Source organism: Neovison vison, chromosome 5 (assembly GCF_020171115.1).
Source record: "Neovison vison isolate M4711 chromosome 5, ASM_NN_V1, whole genome shotgun sequence".
Classification (NCBI taxonomy): domain Eukaryota; kingdom Metazoa; phylum Chordata; class Mammalia; order Carnivora; family Mustelidae; genus Neogale; species Neogale vison.
Genome location: NC_058095.1, coordinates 48518890 through 48533194, shown reverse-complemented (window position 1 = coordinate 48533194; position 14305 = coordinate 48518890).

Genomic DNA, 14305 nt, shown 5'->3' with positions numbered 1-14305 from the left:
CTCCCACAGGCTTGTAAAAGAGCCTGTTGGCCTTGAATCTCTATCCGAGTCCCACTGTGCTCCCAGTCTTGGGTCAATGCTTTCTACTCCCTCGAGGTCCTTCTGAGAAGAAGAAAGCCTGAGGGCTCGGGGGGCTGACATTGTGAGCTTGCAGAATGTGGCAGAGCACAGGGCCCCTGGACTGGGGACCAAGGTCAGGACCCTCCTTGTTGCAGCTTCAGGGTCCCCATTGGGAAGAGGTTCCAGAGTCCGTGCTCTGCTCAGGGTGAGAAGGCCTTACTTACCAAGGAACCAAGCACCAGCACAGGAGAGGGAAACAGGGACAAGGGAGACAATGGCGGTTTCGTCCATCAGCCGTGGAGCCCACAGATCCTGCTCCTGTGAGACACATCAAAACAGAGACAGACCCTGACACGGAGACAAAGACAAGGACAAAGACAGAGAGAGATACTGAACACAGGAGAGAAAGAATCAGCAGACGTGCCAGACTTTCCTCCATCAGCTTGGAAATGACAGCCAAACATTTTGTCCGGTTTTCAGTCCCACGGGCCATCCCTCCTAGGAGGACGGATGCGGGAATGCCCGCGGACCTCTATGGGGGCTGGCCAGTACATGGGCGCAGACGAAGCCCTTGGACCTCAACCTAATGGAAGTGCCGGGAAGTCTGTGTCCACAAGGTCAGAAGCCATGCACTGCAACCTTGCCATGGGGGATGGAATACAGGCAGGAGGAGGGTGGTTTTGCTGGATCCCAGCGGAGATCCAGGCCTCTGTGGGCTATATTCCATTCCCCCGCTCATCACCAAACACACCCGTTCCTAGGCAAGTTTGTGCACCCGACTCCTGGGAGAGCGGGGATGGAACGTGTGGAGAGGGCCTACCCTGATGGCATCCCGTGAAGAAGAAGCCAGAACACCCCCAATGTGCAGACGGGGAGACTGAGGAGCCCCTGAGAGTCACAGGATGTGTCCGGGCTCACAGTCCTGGGCAGGAGCAGAAACCCAGTCTAACCCCAGCTCTGTTCCCTCCCAGCATAGACAACAGCTGCACCCAGGCCTCCTAGGATTTGGGGGGAGGCTGTGTGTGTATCACTGGATGGACAGGGCATGGGGTGGAGTGTGATCCCTGAGTAGCTTGGTTAGGGTGACCTCAGGGTGTTCTGGATGGGAGCAGGAAGTCCGGTAAGGAGCCCCCAGGCCGTGGTGACCTTACTTCCCTGACGACAGAGCCCAACGGAATTGGAACCCACGTATCCAGGCACCCACATTCCAGAGAAAACCACCCTGCCCAGCTCATTTCTGGGCACAGCCTTAAGGAAGTGACATGTTCTTGTGCTTTCTACCGAACCCCAGAGAATGCAGGCAGAGGAGAGCTCGCCCGCAAGACAAGTCCCCTCACTGGGCAGGTCATGTCAGGCCTCCCTGACGCCTCTGGCCGTATTGGCAAAAAGAATCGCAAGGTGAAACCGAGGGGTTCAGAGTCAGAGTCGCAAAGCTTCTGTTTGATCCGTGTAGCCCTAGATCTCCTCCCCTTGTGTGTGTGTGTGTGTGTGTGTGTGTGTGTGTGTGTGTAAAGAGAGCTCATCAGAGGTGATGTCCCGAGCAGTAGCAGGATTATGAGGGGTCCGATGCCTCGTTGGCAGGTCATGTTCACACCCCAGGTTAAGGCAGGCTAGCTGCGAGCGGGTGTGCCGCTGCACACTTTTGCCCACCGTTTATCCTGAGACCCTGAAGGGACAGGTCAATGACCCAGGTGTGGGGCTAACACTAACACTAACCCCGGACCCTGACCCTGACCCTGACCCTGACCCTGACTGTGAGCCTGACTCAAAACCTAACCCCCTAGTTCTGACCCTAACTCTGACCCTGACCGAGATACTGTCCCAAACCCTAATCCTAAATCTAAACCTGATGCTGACCCTGATCCAGACCCTGATCCTAAACCTAACCTGACCTACTCTAACCATGACTCATCCCTAACGTTGACCCTGACTCTGACCCTAATCATAACCCTGACCCTAACCAAATCCTGACCCTAACCCTGTAACTGACCGTACTTTGAGCCTGACCTTAACCGTAACCGCAAAGGTAATCCTAACCCTGACCCTAATAAGGACCCTTAACCTAAACCTAACGCTGACCCTAACCCTAACACTAACCCCTACCCAACCCAACCCCTAACCCTGACACTATGGTGTCCTACCCTAAACTTAACATAACCCTACGGCTAACCCTAACCCTAACCAAAAATTCAAACCGTTCCCCTGAAACTAACCCTGACCCTGAACCAAAATTTGACTCTAAAACAAAGCCTGACCCTAACTATAAACTGACTCTGGCCCTGACCTTCACTTTGACTCTGACCCTGACCCTGACTCTAAACCTAACCCTGACCCTAACACTGACCCAAAACTAACCCTGCCCCTGTCCCGAACCTGGACCCGAAACCAAAGCCTCACGCTGACCCGAAATCGGACCCTGGCCCTGACCTTCATCCTGACCCTGACCCTGACCCTAATCCTAAGCCTGACCCAGTCCTATGCCTGGCCCTAACCCTAACCCTGACCCTAACCCTAACACTAACTCTGACCAGACCGTGAGCCTGACCAGAACCCTAACCCAAAGCTAAACATGATCCTGACTATAATCATAACCCAGAATCTAAACGTAAAGCTGACCTTATCCTAAGTCTGACCCTAAGCTGAACTTGACCATGACCCGAACACTGAACCTCACCCTAATCCTAACCCTGACACGGACCCTTTTTCTGACACAAACACTAACCTTGACATTGACTGTGAGCCTGACCATAAACCTAACCCTAACCTAACACTAACCCTGACCCCTACCTTAAGCCTAACGGTAACCCTGACCCTAACAATGTCTACCCCTAACCCTGACCGTCACTCTAACCCTAACATTAACCCTAACACTAAATCTCACCGAAAACCCTGACCCTGAACCTGACTGTGAACCTGACCCAAACCTAACCAGCCCTGAACCTCACCATGACCCTGACCATGAGCCAGACCCGACCCTAACCTAAACTAAAGCCTAACGCTGACACTGGTTTGGACCCTGAACTGAAACCTAACCCTGACCTTACACTAATCCTGACTCAGACCCTAACCGAGTGTCTGACCCTAACCTTATCTTGACACTAAGCAGAACCCTGACCTTGCCTGTGAGCCTGAACCTAAACCTAACCCTAAATGTAACCCTAAACCCTGACCCTTATACGGACCCAGATCCTAAAACTAATGCTGACCCTAATGGTAAAACTAAACCCTACCCTAACCCAAACCCTAACCCTGACCTTAACAAAGTCTAACGCTAACCCTAAGCATAACCCTACTTCGAACACTAACCCTAACACCAAACCCTAACCTTACCCTGAACCTAACCGTGACCCTAACCCTAACCCTAACCCTGACCCAAACATAATCCTCATCCTGACACGAAACTTGCCCGTAAACCAAAACCTGACCCTGACCCAAAATCTGACCCTGTCCCTGACCTTCTCCTGACCCTGACACTAACCCTGAACCTAAACCTAAACCTCACCCTAACACTGACCCAGATCCTGACCCTCACACTAACCCTGACCCTGACTGTGAGCCAGACCCTAAATCTAAGCATAAACGTAAAGGTGACCCGGACCCTAACACGGGCCATGACCAGAAACCTAACGCTGACCCTAACCCTAACACAAACCCCTAAACCTAACCCGGACCCTGACCCAAACTCTGTCTAAACCTAACTCTCAACCTAACCCTAAACCTACCCCTAACACTCCCATGAGGTTTGCCTGGAGGATGAGAGCTCCTCAGATCCTTGGGGAGAGCTAATCACCCCATCCCATGTGGGGACATAACCTCGGACACCACCAGATAGGTAGAGGCATATGTGTTTGAGCACTCCCATGCACACACACACACACACACTCACACATCACACTGCCCAGCTAGGGATCAGAGGTGGACACCAAGGGAAAATGGTGGTTAAAAAGGATGAAAGAAGAAAGAGGTTGGAGACAGCTCGGCCATGTGGTCAGGGGCATCATACCTCCTGGCCAGGACCGAGATCCAAAGCATGGGGAGTGGAGACAGGACGAGTTGATGGTGTAGGGATCCCCAAGGGGCTCAAGAGCTTTGCAAGGGCACTGGGAGGGGACAGGGTCTGGGGTCTGGTGTCCATCACCACCCTGGACTACTTGAAGTAGGAAGAGGTAACCACCCTGTGTGGACAGAGCTACAACACCGAAGGCCTCCCCTTACTCTTCTATCAATGGGGCCATAGAGACAGGGTGTCCCTAGTCTCCCACAGGCTTGTAAAAGAGCCTGTTGGCCTTGAATCTCTATCCGAGTCCCACTGTGCTCCCAGTCTTGGGTCAATGCTTTCTACTCCCTCGAGGTCCTTCTGAGAAGAAGAAAGCCTGAGGGCTCGGGGGGCTGACATTGTGAGCTTGCAGAATGTGGCAGAGCACAGGGCCCCTGGACTGGGGACCAAGGTCAGGACCCTCCTTGTTGCAGCTTCAGGGTCCCCATTGGGAAGAGGTTCCAGAGTCCGTGCTCTGCTCAGGGTGAGAAGGCCTTACTTACCAAGGAACCAAGCACCAGCACAGGAGAGGGAAACAGGGACAAGGGAGACAATGGCGGTTTCGTCCATCAGCCGTGGAGCCCACAGATCCTGCTCCTGTGAGACACATCAAAACAGAGACAGACCCTGACACGGAGACAAAGACAGGGACAAAGACAGAGAGAGATACTGAACACAGGAGAGAAAGAATCAGCAGACGTGCCAGACTTTCCTCCATCAGCTTGGAAATGACAGCCAAACATTTTGTCCGGTTTTCAGTCCCACGGGCCATCCCTCCTAGGAGGACGGATACGGGAATGCCCGCGGACCTCTATGGGGGCTGGCCAGTACATGGGCGCAGACGAAGCCCTTGGACCTCAACCTAATGGAAGTGCCGGGAAGTCTGTGTCCACAAGGTCAGAAGCCATGCACTGCAACCTTGCCATGGGGGATGGAATACAGGCAGGAGGAGGGTGGTTTTGCTGGATCCCAGCGGAGATCCAGGCCTCTGTGGGCTATATTCCATTCCCCCGCTCATCACCAAGCACACCCGTTCCTAGGCAAGTTTGTGCACCCGACTCCTGGGAGAGCGGGGATGGAACGTGTGGAGAGGGCCTACCCTGATGGCATCCCCTGAAGAAGAAGCCAGAACACCCCCAATGTGCAGACGGGGAGACTGAGGAGCCCCTGAGAGTCACAGGATGTGTCCGGGCTCACAGTCCTGGGCAGGAGCAGAAACCCAGTCTAACCCCAGCTCTGTTCCCTCCCAGCATAGACAACAGCTGCACCCAGGCCTCCTAGGATTTGGGGGGAGGCTGTGTGTGTATCACTGGATGGACAGGGCATGGGGTGGAGTGTGATCCCTGAGTAGCTTGGTTAGGGTGACCTCAGGGTGTTCTGGATGGGAGCAGGAAGTCCGGTAAGGAGCCCCCAGGCCGTGGTGACCTTACTTCCCTGACGACAGAGCCCAACGGAATTGGAACCCACGTATCCAGGCACCCACATTCCAGAGAAAACCACCCTGCCCAGCTCATTTCTGGGCACAGCCTTAAGGAAGTGACATGTTCTTGTGCTTTCTACCGAAGCCCAGAGAATGCAGGCAGAGGAGAGCTCGCCCGCAAGACAAGTCCCCTCACTGGGCAGGTCATGTCAGGCCTCCCTGACGCCTCTGGCCGTATTGGCAAAAGGAATCGCAAGGTGAAACCGAGGGGTTCAGAGTCAGAGTCGCAAAGCTTCTGTTTGATCCGTGTAGCCCTAGATCTCCTCCCCTTGTGTGTGTGTGTGTGTGTGTGTGTGTGTGTGTGTGTGTGTAAAGAGAGCTCATCAGAGGTGATGTCCCGAGCAGTAGCAGGATTATGAGGGGTCCGATGCCTCTTTGGCAGGTATTGTTCACACCCCAGGTTAAGGCAGGCTAGCTGCGAGCGGGTGTGCCGCTGCACACTTTTGCCCACGGTTTATCCTGAGACCCTGAAGGGACAGGTCAATGACCCAGGTGTGGGGCTAACACTAACACTAACCCGGACCCTGACCCTGACCCTGACCCTGACCCTGACTGTGAGCCTGACTCAAAACCTAACCCCCTAGTTCTGACCCTAACTCTGACCCTGACCGAGATACTGTCCCAAACCCTAATCCTAAATCTAAACCTGATGCTGACCCTGATCCAGACCCTGATCCTAAACCTAACCTGACCTACTCTAACCATGACTCATCCCTAACCGTGACCCTGACTCTGACCCTAATCATAACCCTGACCCTAACCAAATCCTGACCCTAACCCTGTAACTGACCGTACTTTGAGCCTGACCTTAACCGTAACCGCAAAGGTAATCCTAACCCTGACCCTAATAAGGACCCTTAACCTAAACCTAACGCTGACCCTAACCCTAACACTAACCCCTACCCAACCCAACCCCTAACCCTGACACTATGGTGTCCTACCCTAAACTTAACATAACCCTACGGCTAACCCTAACCCTAACCAAAAATTCAAACCGTTCCCCTGAAACTAACCCTGACCCTGAACCAAAATTTGACTCTAAAACAAAGCCTGACCCTAACTATAAACTGACTCTGGCCCTGACCTTCACTTTGACTCTGACCCTGACCCTGACTCTAAACCTAACCCTGACCCTAACACTGACCCAAAACTAACCCTGCCCCTGTCCCGAACCTGGACCCGAAACCAAAGCCTCACGCTGACCCGAAATCGGACCCTGGCCCTGACCTTCATCCTGACCCTGACCCTGACCCTAATCCTAAGCCTGACCCAGTCCTATGCCTGACCCTAACCCTAACCCTGACCCTAACCCTAACACTAACTCTGACCAGACCGTGAGCCTGACCAGAACCCTAACCCAAAGCTAAACATGATCCTGACTATAATCATAACCCAGAATCTAAACGTAAAGCTGACCTTATCCTAAGTCTGACCCTAAGCTGAACTTGACCATGACCCGAACACTGAACCTCACCCTAATCCTAACCCTGACACGGACCCTTTTTCTGACACAAACACTAACCTTGACATTGACTGTGAGCCTGACCATAAACCTAACCCTAACCTAACACTAACCCTGACCCCTACCTTAAGCCTAACGGTAACCCTGACCCTAACAATGTCTACCCCTAACCCTGACCGTCACTCTAACCCTAACATTAACCCTAACACTAAATCTCACCGAAAACCCTGACCCTGAACCTGACTGTGAACCTGACCCAAACCTAACCAGCCCTGAACCTCACCATGACCCTGACCATGAGCCAGACCCGACCCTAACCTAAACTAAAGCCTAACGCTGACACTGGTTTGGACCCTGAACTGAAACCTAACCCTGACCTTACACTAATCCTGACTCAGACCCTAACCGAGTGTCTGACCCTAACCTTATCTTGACACTAAGCAGAACCCTGACCTTGCCTGTGAGCCTGAACCTAAACCTAACCCTAAATGTAACCCTAAACCCTGACCCTTATACGGACCCAGATCCTAAAACTAATGCTGACCCTAATGGTAAAACTAAACCCTACCCTAACCCAAACCCTAACCCTGACCTTAACAAAGTCTAACGCTAACCCTAAGCATAACCCTACTTCGAACACTAACCCTAACACCAAACCCTAACCTTACCCTGAACCTAACCGTGACCCTAACCCTAACCCTAACCCTGACCCAAACATAATCCTCATCCTGACACGAAACTTGCCCGTAAACCAAAACCTGACCCTGACCCAAAATCTGACCCTGTCCCTGACCTTCTCCTGACCCTGACACTAACCCTGAACCTAAACCTAAACCTCACCCTAACACTGACCCAGATCCTGACCCTCACACTAACCCTGACCCTGACTGTGAGCCAGACCCTAAATCTAAGCATAAACGTAAAGGTGACCCGGACCCTAACACGGGCCATGACCAGAAACCTAACGCTGACCCTAACCCTAACACAAACCCCTAAACCTAACCCGGACCCTGACCCAAACTCTGTCTAAACCTAACTCTCAACCTAACCCTAAACCTACCCCTAACACTCCCATGAGGTTTGCCTGGAGGATGAGAGCTCCTCAGATCCTTGGGGAGAGCTAATCACCCCATCCCATGTGGGGACATAACCTCGGACACCACCAGATAGGTAGAGGCATATGTGTTTGAGCACTCCCATGCACACACACACACACACACTCACACATCACACTGCCCAGCTAGGGATCAGAGGTGGACACCAAGGGAAAATGGTGGTTAAAAAGGATGAAAGAAGAAAGAGGTTGGAGACAGCTCGGCCATGTGGTCAGGGGCATCATACCTCCTGGCCAGGACCGAGATCCAAAGCATGGGGAGTGGAGACAGGACGAGTTGATGGTGTAGGGATCCCCAAGGGGCTCAAGAGCTTTGCAAGGGCACTGGGAGGGGACAGGGTCTGGGGTCTGGTGTCCATCACCACCCTGGACTACTTGAAGTAGGAAGAGGTAACCACCCTGTGTGGACAGAGCTACAACACCGAAGGCCTCCCCTTACTCTTCTATCAATGGGGCCATAGAGACAGGGTGTCCCTAGTCTCCCACAGGCTTGTAAAAGAGCCTGTTGGCCTTGAATCTCTATCCGAGTCCCACTGTGCTCCCAGTCTTGGGTCAATGCTTTCTACTCCCTCGAGGTCCTTCTGAGAAGAAGAAAGCCTGAGGGCTCGGGGGGCTGACATTGTGAGCTTGCAGAATGTGGCAGAGCACAGGGCCCCTGGACTGGGGACCAAGGTCAGGACCCTCCTTGTTGCAGCTTCAGGGTCCCCATTGGGAAGAGGTTCCAGAGTCCGTGCTCTGCTCAGGGTGAGAAGGCCTTACTTACCAAGGAACCAAGCACCAGCACAGGAGAGGGAAACAGGGACAAGGGAGACAATGGCGGTTTCGTCCATCAGCCGTGGAGCCCACAGATCCTGCTCCTGTGAGACACATCAAAACAGAGACAGACCCTGACACGGAGACAAAGACAGGGACAAAGACAGAGAGAGATACTGAACACAGGAGAGAAAGAATCAGCAGACGTGCCAGACTTTCCTCCATCAGCTTGGAAATGACAGCCAAACATTTTGTCCGGTTTTCAGTCCCACGGGCCATCCCTCCTAGGAGGACGGATGCGGGAATGCCCGCGGACCTCTATGGGGGCTGGCCAGTACATGGGCGCAGACGAAGCCCTTGGACCTCAACCTAATGGAAGTGCCGGGAAGTCTGTGTCCACAAGGTCAGAAGCCATGCACTGCAACCTTGCCATGGGGGATGGAATACAGGCAGGAGGAGGGTGGTTTTGCTGGATCCCAGCGGAGATCCAGGCCTCTGTGGGCTATATTCCATTCCCCCGCTCATCACCAAGCACACCCGTTCCTAGGCAAGTTTGTGCACCCGACTCCTGGGAGAGCGGGGATGGAACGTGTGGAGAGGGTCTACCCTGATGGCATCCCCTGAAGAAGAAGCCAGAACACCCCCAATGTGCAGACGGGGAGACTGAGGAGCCCCTGAGAGTCACAGGATGTGTCCGGGCTCACAGTCCTGGGCAGGAGCAGAAACCCAGTCTAACCCCAGCTCTGTTCCCTCCCAGCATAGACAACAGCTGCACCCAGGCCTCCTAGGATTTGGGGGGAGGCTGTGTGTGTATCACTGGATGGACAGGGCATGGGGTGGAGTGTGATCCCTGAGTAGCTTGGTTAGGGTGACCTCAGGGTGTTCTGGATGGGAGCAGGAAGTCCGGTAAGGAGCCCCCAGGCCGTGGTGACCTTACTTCCCTGACGACAGAGCCCAACGGAATTGGAACCCACGTATCCAGGCACCCACATTCCAGAGAAAACCACCCTGCCCAGCTCATTTCTGGGCACAGCCTTAAGGAAGTGACATGTCCTTGTGCTTTCTACCGAAGCCCAGAGAATGCAGGCAGAGGAGAGCTCGCCCGCAAGACAAGTCCCCTCACTGGGCAGGTCATGTCAGGCCTCCCTGACGCCTCTGGCCGTACTGGCAAAAGGAATTGCAAGGTGAAACCGAGGGGTTCAGAGTCAGAGTCGCAAAGCTTCTGTTTGATCCGTGTAGCCCTAGATCTCTCCCCGTGTGTGTGTGTGTGTGTGTGTGTGTGTGTGTGTGTGTGTGTATAGAGAGCTCATCAGAGGTGATGTCCCGAGCAGTAGCAGGCTTATGAGGGGTCCGATGCCTCTTGGCAGGTCATGTTCACACCCCAGGTTAAGGCAGGCTAGCTGCGAGCGGGTGTGCCGCTGCACACTTTTGCCCACGGTTTATCCTGAGACCCTGAAGGGACAGGTCAATGACCCAGGTGTGGGGCTAACACTAACACTAACCCCGGACCCTGACCCTGACCCTGACCCTGACCCTGACTGTGAGCCTGACTCAAAACCTAACCCCCTAGTTCTGACCCTAACTCTGACCCTGACCGAGATACTGTCCCAAACCCTAATCCTAAATCTAAACCTGATGCTGACCCTGATCCAGACCCTGATCCTAAACCTAACCTGACCTACTCTAACCATGACTCATCCCTAACCGTGACCCTGACTCTGACCCTAATCATAACCCTGACCCTAACCAAATCCTGACCCTAACCCTGTAACTGACCGTACTTTGAGCCTGACCTTAACCGTAACCGCAAAGTTAATCCTAACCCTGACCCTAATAAGGACCCTTAACATAAACCTAACGCTGACCCTAACCCTAACACTAACCCCTCCCCAACCCAACCCCTAACCCTGACACTATGGTGTCCTACCCTAAACTTAACATAACCCTACGGCTAACCCTAACCCTAACCAAAAATTCAAACCGTTCCCCTGAAACTAACCCTGACCCTGAACCAAAATTTGACTCTAAAACAAAGCCTGACCCTAACTATAAACTGACTCTGGCCCTGACCTTCACTTTGACTCTGACCCTGACCCTGACTCTAAACCTAACCCTGACCCTAACACTGACCCAAAACTAACCCTGCCCCTGTCCCGAACCTGGACCCGAAACCAAAGCCTCACGCTGACCCGAAATCGGACCCTGGCCCTGACCTTCATCCTGACCCTGACCCTGACCCTAATCCTAAGCCTGACCCAGTCCTATGCCTGGCCCTAACCCTAACCCTGACCCTAACCCTAACACTAACTCTGACCAGACCGTGAGCCTGACCAGAACCCTAACCCAAAGCTAAACATGATCCTGACTATAATCATAACCCAGAATCTAAACGTAAAGCTGACCTTATCCTAAGTCTGACCCTAAGCTGAACTTGACCATGACCCGAACACTGAACCTCACCCTAATCCTAACCCTGACACGGACCCTTTTTCTGACACAAACACTAACCTTGACATTGACTGTGAGCCTGACCATAAACCTAACCCTAACCTAACACTAACCCTGACCCCTACCTTAAGCCTAACGGTAACCCTGACCCTAACAATGTCTACCCCTAACCCTGACCGTCACTCTAACCCTAACATTAACCCTAACACTAAATCTCACCGAAAACCCTGACCCTGAACCTGACTGTGAACCTGACCCAAACCTAACCAGCCCTGAACCTCACCATGACCCTGACCATGAGCCAGACCCGACCCTAACCTAAACTAAAGCCTAACGCTGACACTGGTTTGGACCCTGAACTGAAACCTAACCCTGACCTTACACTAATCCTGACTCAGACCCTAACCGAGTGTCTGACCCTAACCTTATCTTGACACTAAGCAGAACCCTGACCTTGCCTGTGAGCCTGAACCTAAACCTAACCCTAAATGTAACCCTAAACCCTGACCCTTATACGGACCCAGATCCTAAAACTAATGCTGACCCTAATGGTAAAACTAAACCCTACCCTAACCCAAACCCTAACCCTGACCTTAACAAAGTCTAACGCTAACCCTAAGCATAACCCTACTTCGAACACTAACCCTAACACCAAACCCTAACCTTACCCTGAACCTAACCGTGACCCTAACCCTAACCCTAACCCTGACCCAAACATAATCCTCATCCTGACACGAAACTTGCCCGTAAACCAAAACCTGACCCTGACCCAAAATCTGACCCTGTCCCTGACCTTCTCCTGACCCTGACACTAACCCTGAACCTAAACCTAAACCTCACCCTAACACTGACCCAGATCCTGACCCTCACACTAACCCTGACCCTGACTGTGAGCCAGACCCTAAATCTAAGCATAAACGTAAAGGTGACCCGGACCCTAACACGGGCCATGACCAGAAACCTAACGCTGACTCTAACCCTAACACAAACCCCTAAACCTAACCCGGACCCTGACCCAAACTCTGTCTAAACCTAACTCTCAACCTAACCCTAAACCTACCCCTAACACTCCCATGAGGTTTGCCTGGAGGATGAGAGCTCCTCAGATCCTTGGGGAGAGCTAATCACCCCATCCCATGTGGGGACATAACCTCGGACATCACCAGATAGGTAGAGGCATATGTGTTTGAACACTCCCATGCACACACACACACACACACACACACACACTCACACATCACACTGCCCAGTAGGGATCACAGGTGGACACCAAGGGAAAATGGTGGTTAAAAAGGGTGAAAGAAGAAAGATGTTGGAGACAGCTCGGCCATATGGTCAGGGGCATCATACCTCCTGGCCAGGACCGAGATCCAAAGCATGATGAGATGATGGTGTAGGGATCCCCAAGGGGCTCAAGAGCTTTGCAAGGGCACTGGGAGGGGACAGGGTCTGGGGTCTGGTGTCCATCACCACCCTGGACTACTTGAAGTAGGAAGAGGTAACCACCCTGTGTGGACAGAGCTACAACACCGAAGGCCTCCCCTTACTCTTCTATCAATGGGGCCATAGAGACAGGGTGTCCCTAGTCTCCCACAGGCTTGTAAAAGAGCCTGTTGGCCTTGAATCTCTATCCGAGACCCACTGTGCTCCCAGTCTTGGGTCAATGCTTTCTACTCCCTCGAGGTCCTTCTGAGAAGAAGAAAGCCTGAGGGCTCGGGGGGCTGACATTGTGAGCTTGCAGAATGTGGCAGAGCACAGGGCCCCTGGACTGGGGACCAAGGTCAGGACCCTCCTTGTTGCAGCTTCAGGGTCCCCATTGGGAAGAGGTTCCAGAGTCCGTGCTCTGCTCAGGGTGAGAAGGCCTTACTTACCAAGGAACCAAGCACCAGCACAGGAGAGGGAAACAGGGACAAGGGAGACAATGGCGGTTTCGTCCATCAGCCGTGGAGCCCACAGATCCTGCTCCTGTGAGACACATCAAAACAGAGACAGACCCTGACACGGAGACAAAGACAGGGACAAAGACAGAGAGAGATACTGAACACAGGAGAGAAAGAATCAGCAGACGTGCCAGACTTTCCTCCATCAGCTTGGAAATGACAGCCAAACATTTTGTCCGGTTTTCAGTCCCACGGGCCATCCCTCCTAGGAGGACGGATGCGGGAATGCCCGCGGACCTCTATGGGGGCTGGCCAGTACATGGGCGCAGACGAAGCCCTTGGACCTCAACCTAATGGAAGTGCCGGGAAGTCTGTGTCCACAAGGTCAGAAGCCATGCACTGCAACCTTGCCATGGGGGATGGAATACAGGCAGGAGGAGGGTGGTTTTGCTGGATCCCAGCGGAGATCCAGGCCTCTGTGGGCTATATTCCATTCCCCCGCTCATCACCAAGCACACCCGTTCCTAGGCAAGTTTGTGCACCCGACTCCTGGGAGAGCGGGGATGGAACGTGTGGAGAGGGCCTACCCTGATGGCATCCCCTGAAGAAGAAGCCAGAACACCCCCAATGTGCAGACGGGGAGACTGAGGAGCCCCTGAGAGTCACAGGATGTGTCCGGGCTCACAGTCCTGGGCAGGAGCAGAAACCCAGTCTAACCCCAGCTCTGTTCCCTCCCAGCATAGACAACAGCTGCACCCAGGCCTCCTAGGATTTGGGGGGAGGCTGTGTGTGTATCACTGGATGGACAGGGCATGGGGTGGAGTGTGATCCCTGAGTAGCTTGGTTAGGGTGACCTCAGGGTGTTCTGGATGGGAGCAGGAAGTCCGGTAAGGAGCCCCCAGGCCGTGGTGACCTTACTTCCCTGACGACAGAGCCCAACGGAATTGGAACCCACGTATCCAGGCACCCACATTCCAGAGAAAACCACCCTGCCCAGCTCATTTCTGGGCACAGCCTTAAGGAAGTGACATGTTCTTGTGCTTTCTACCGAAGCCCAGAGAATGCAGGCAGA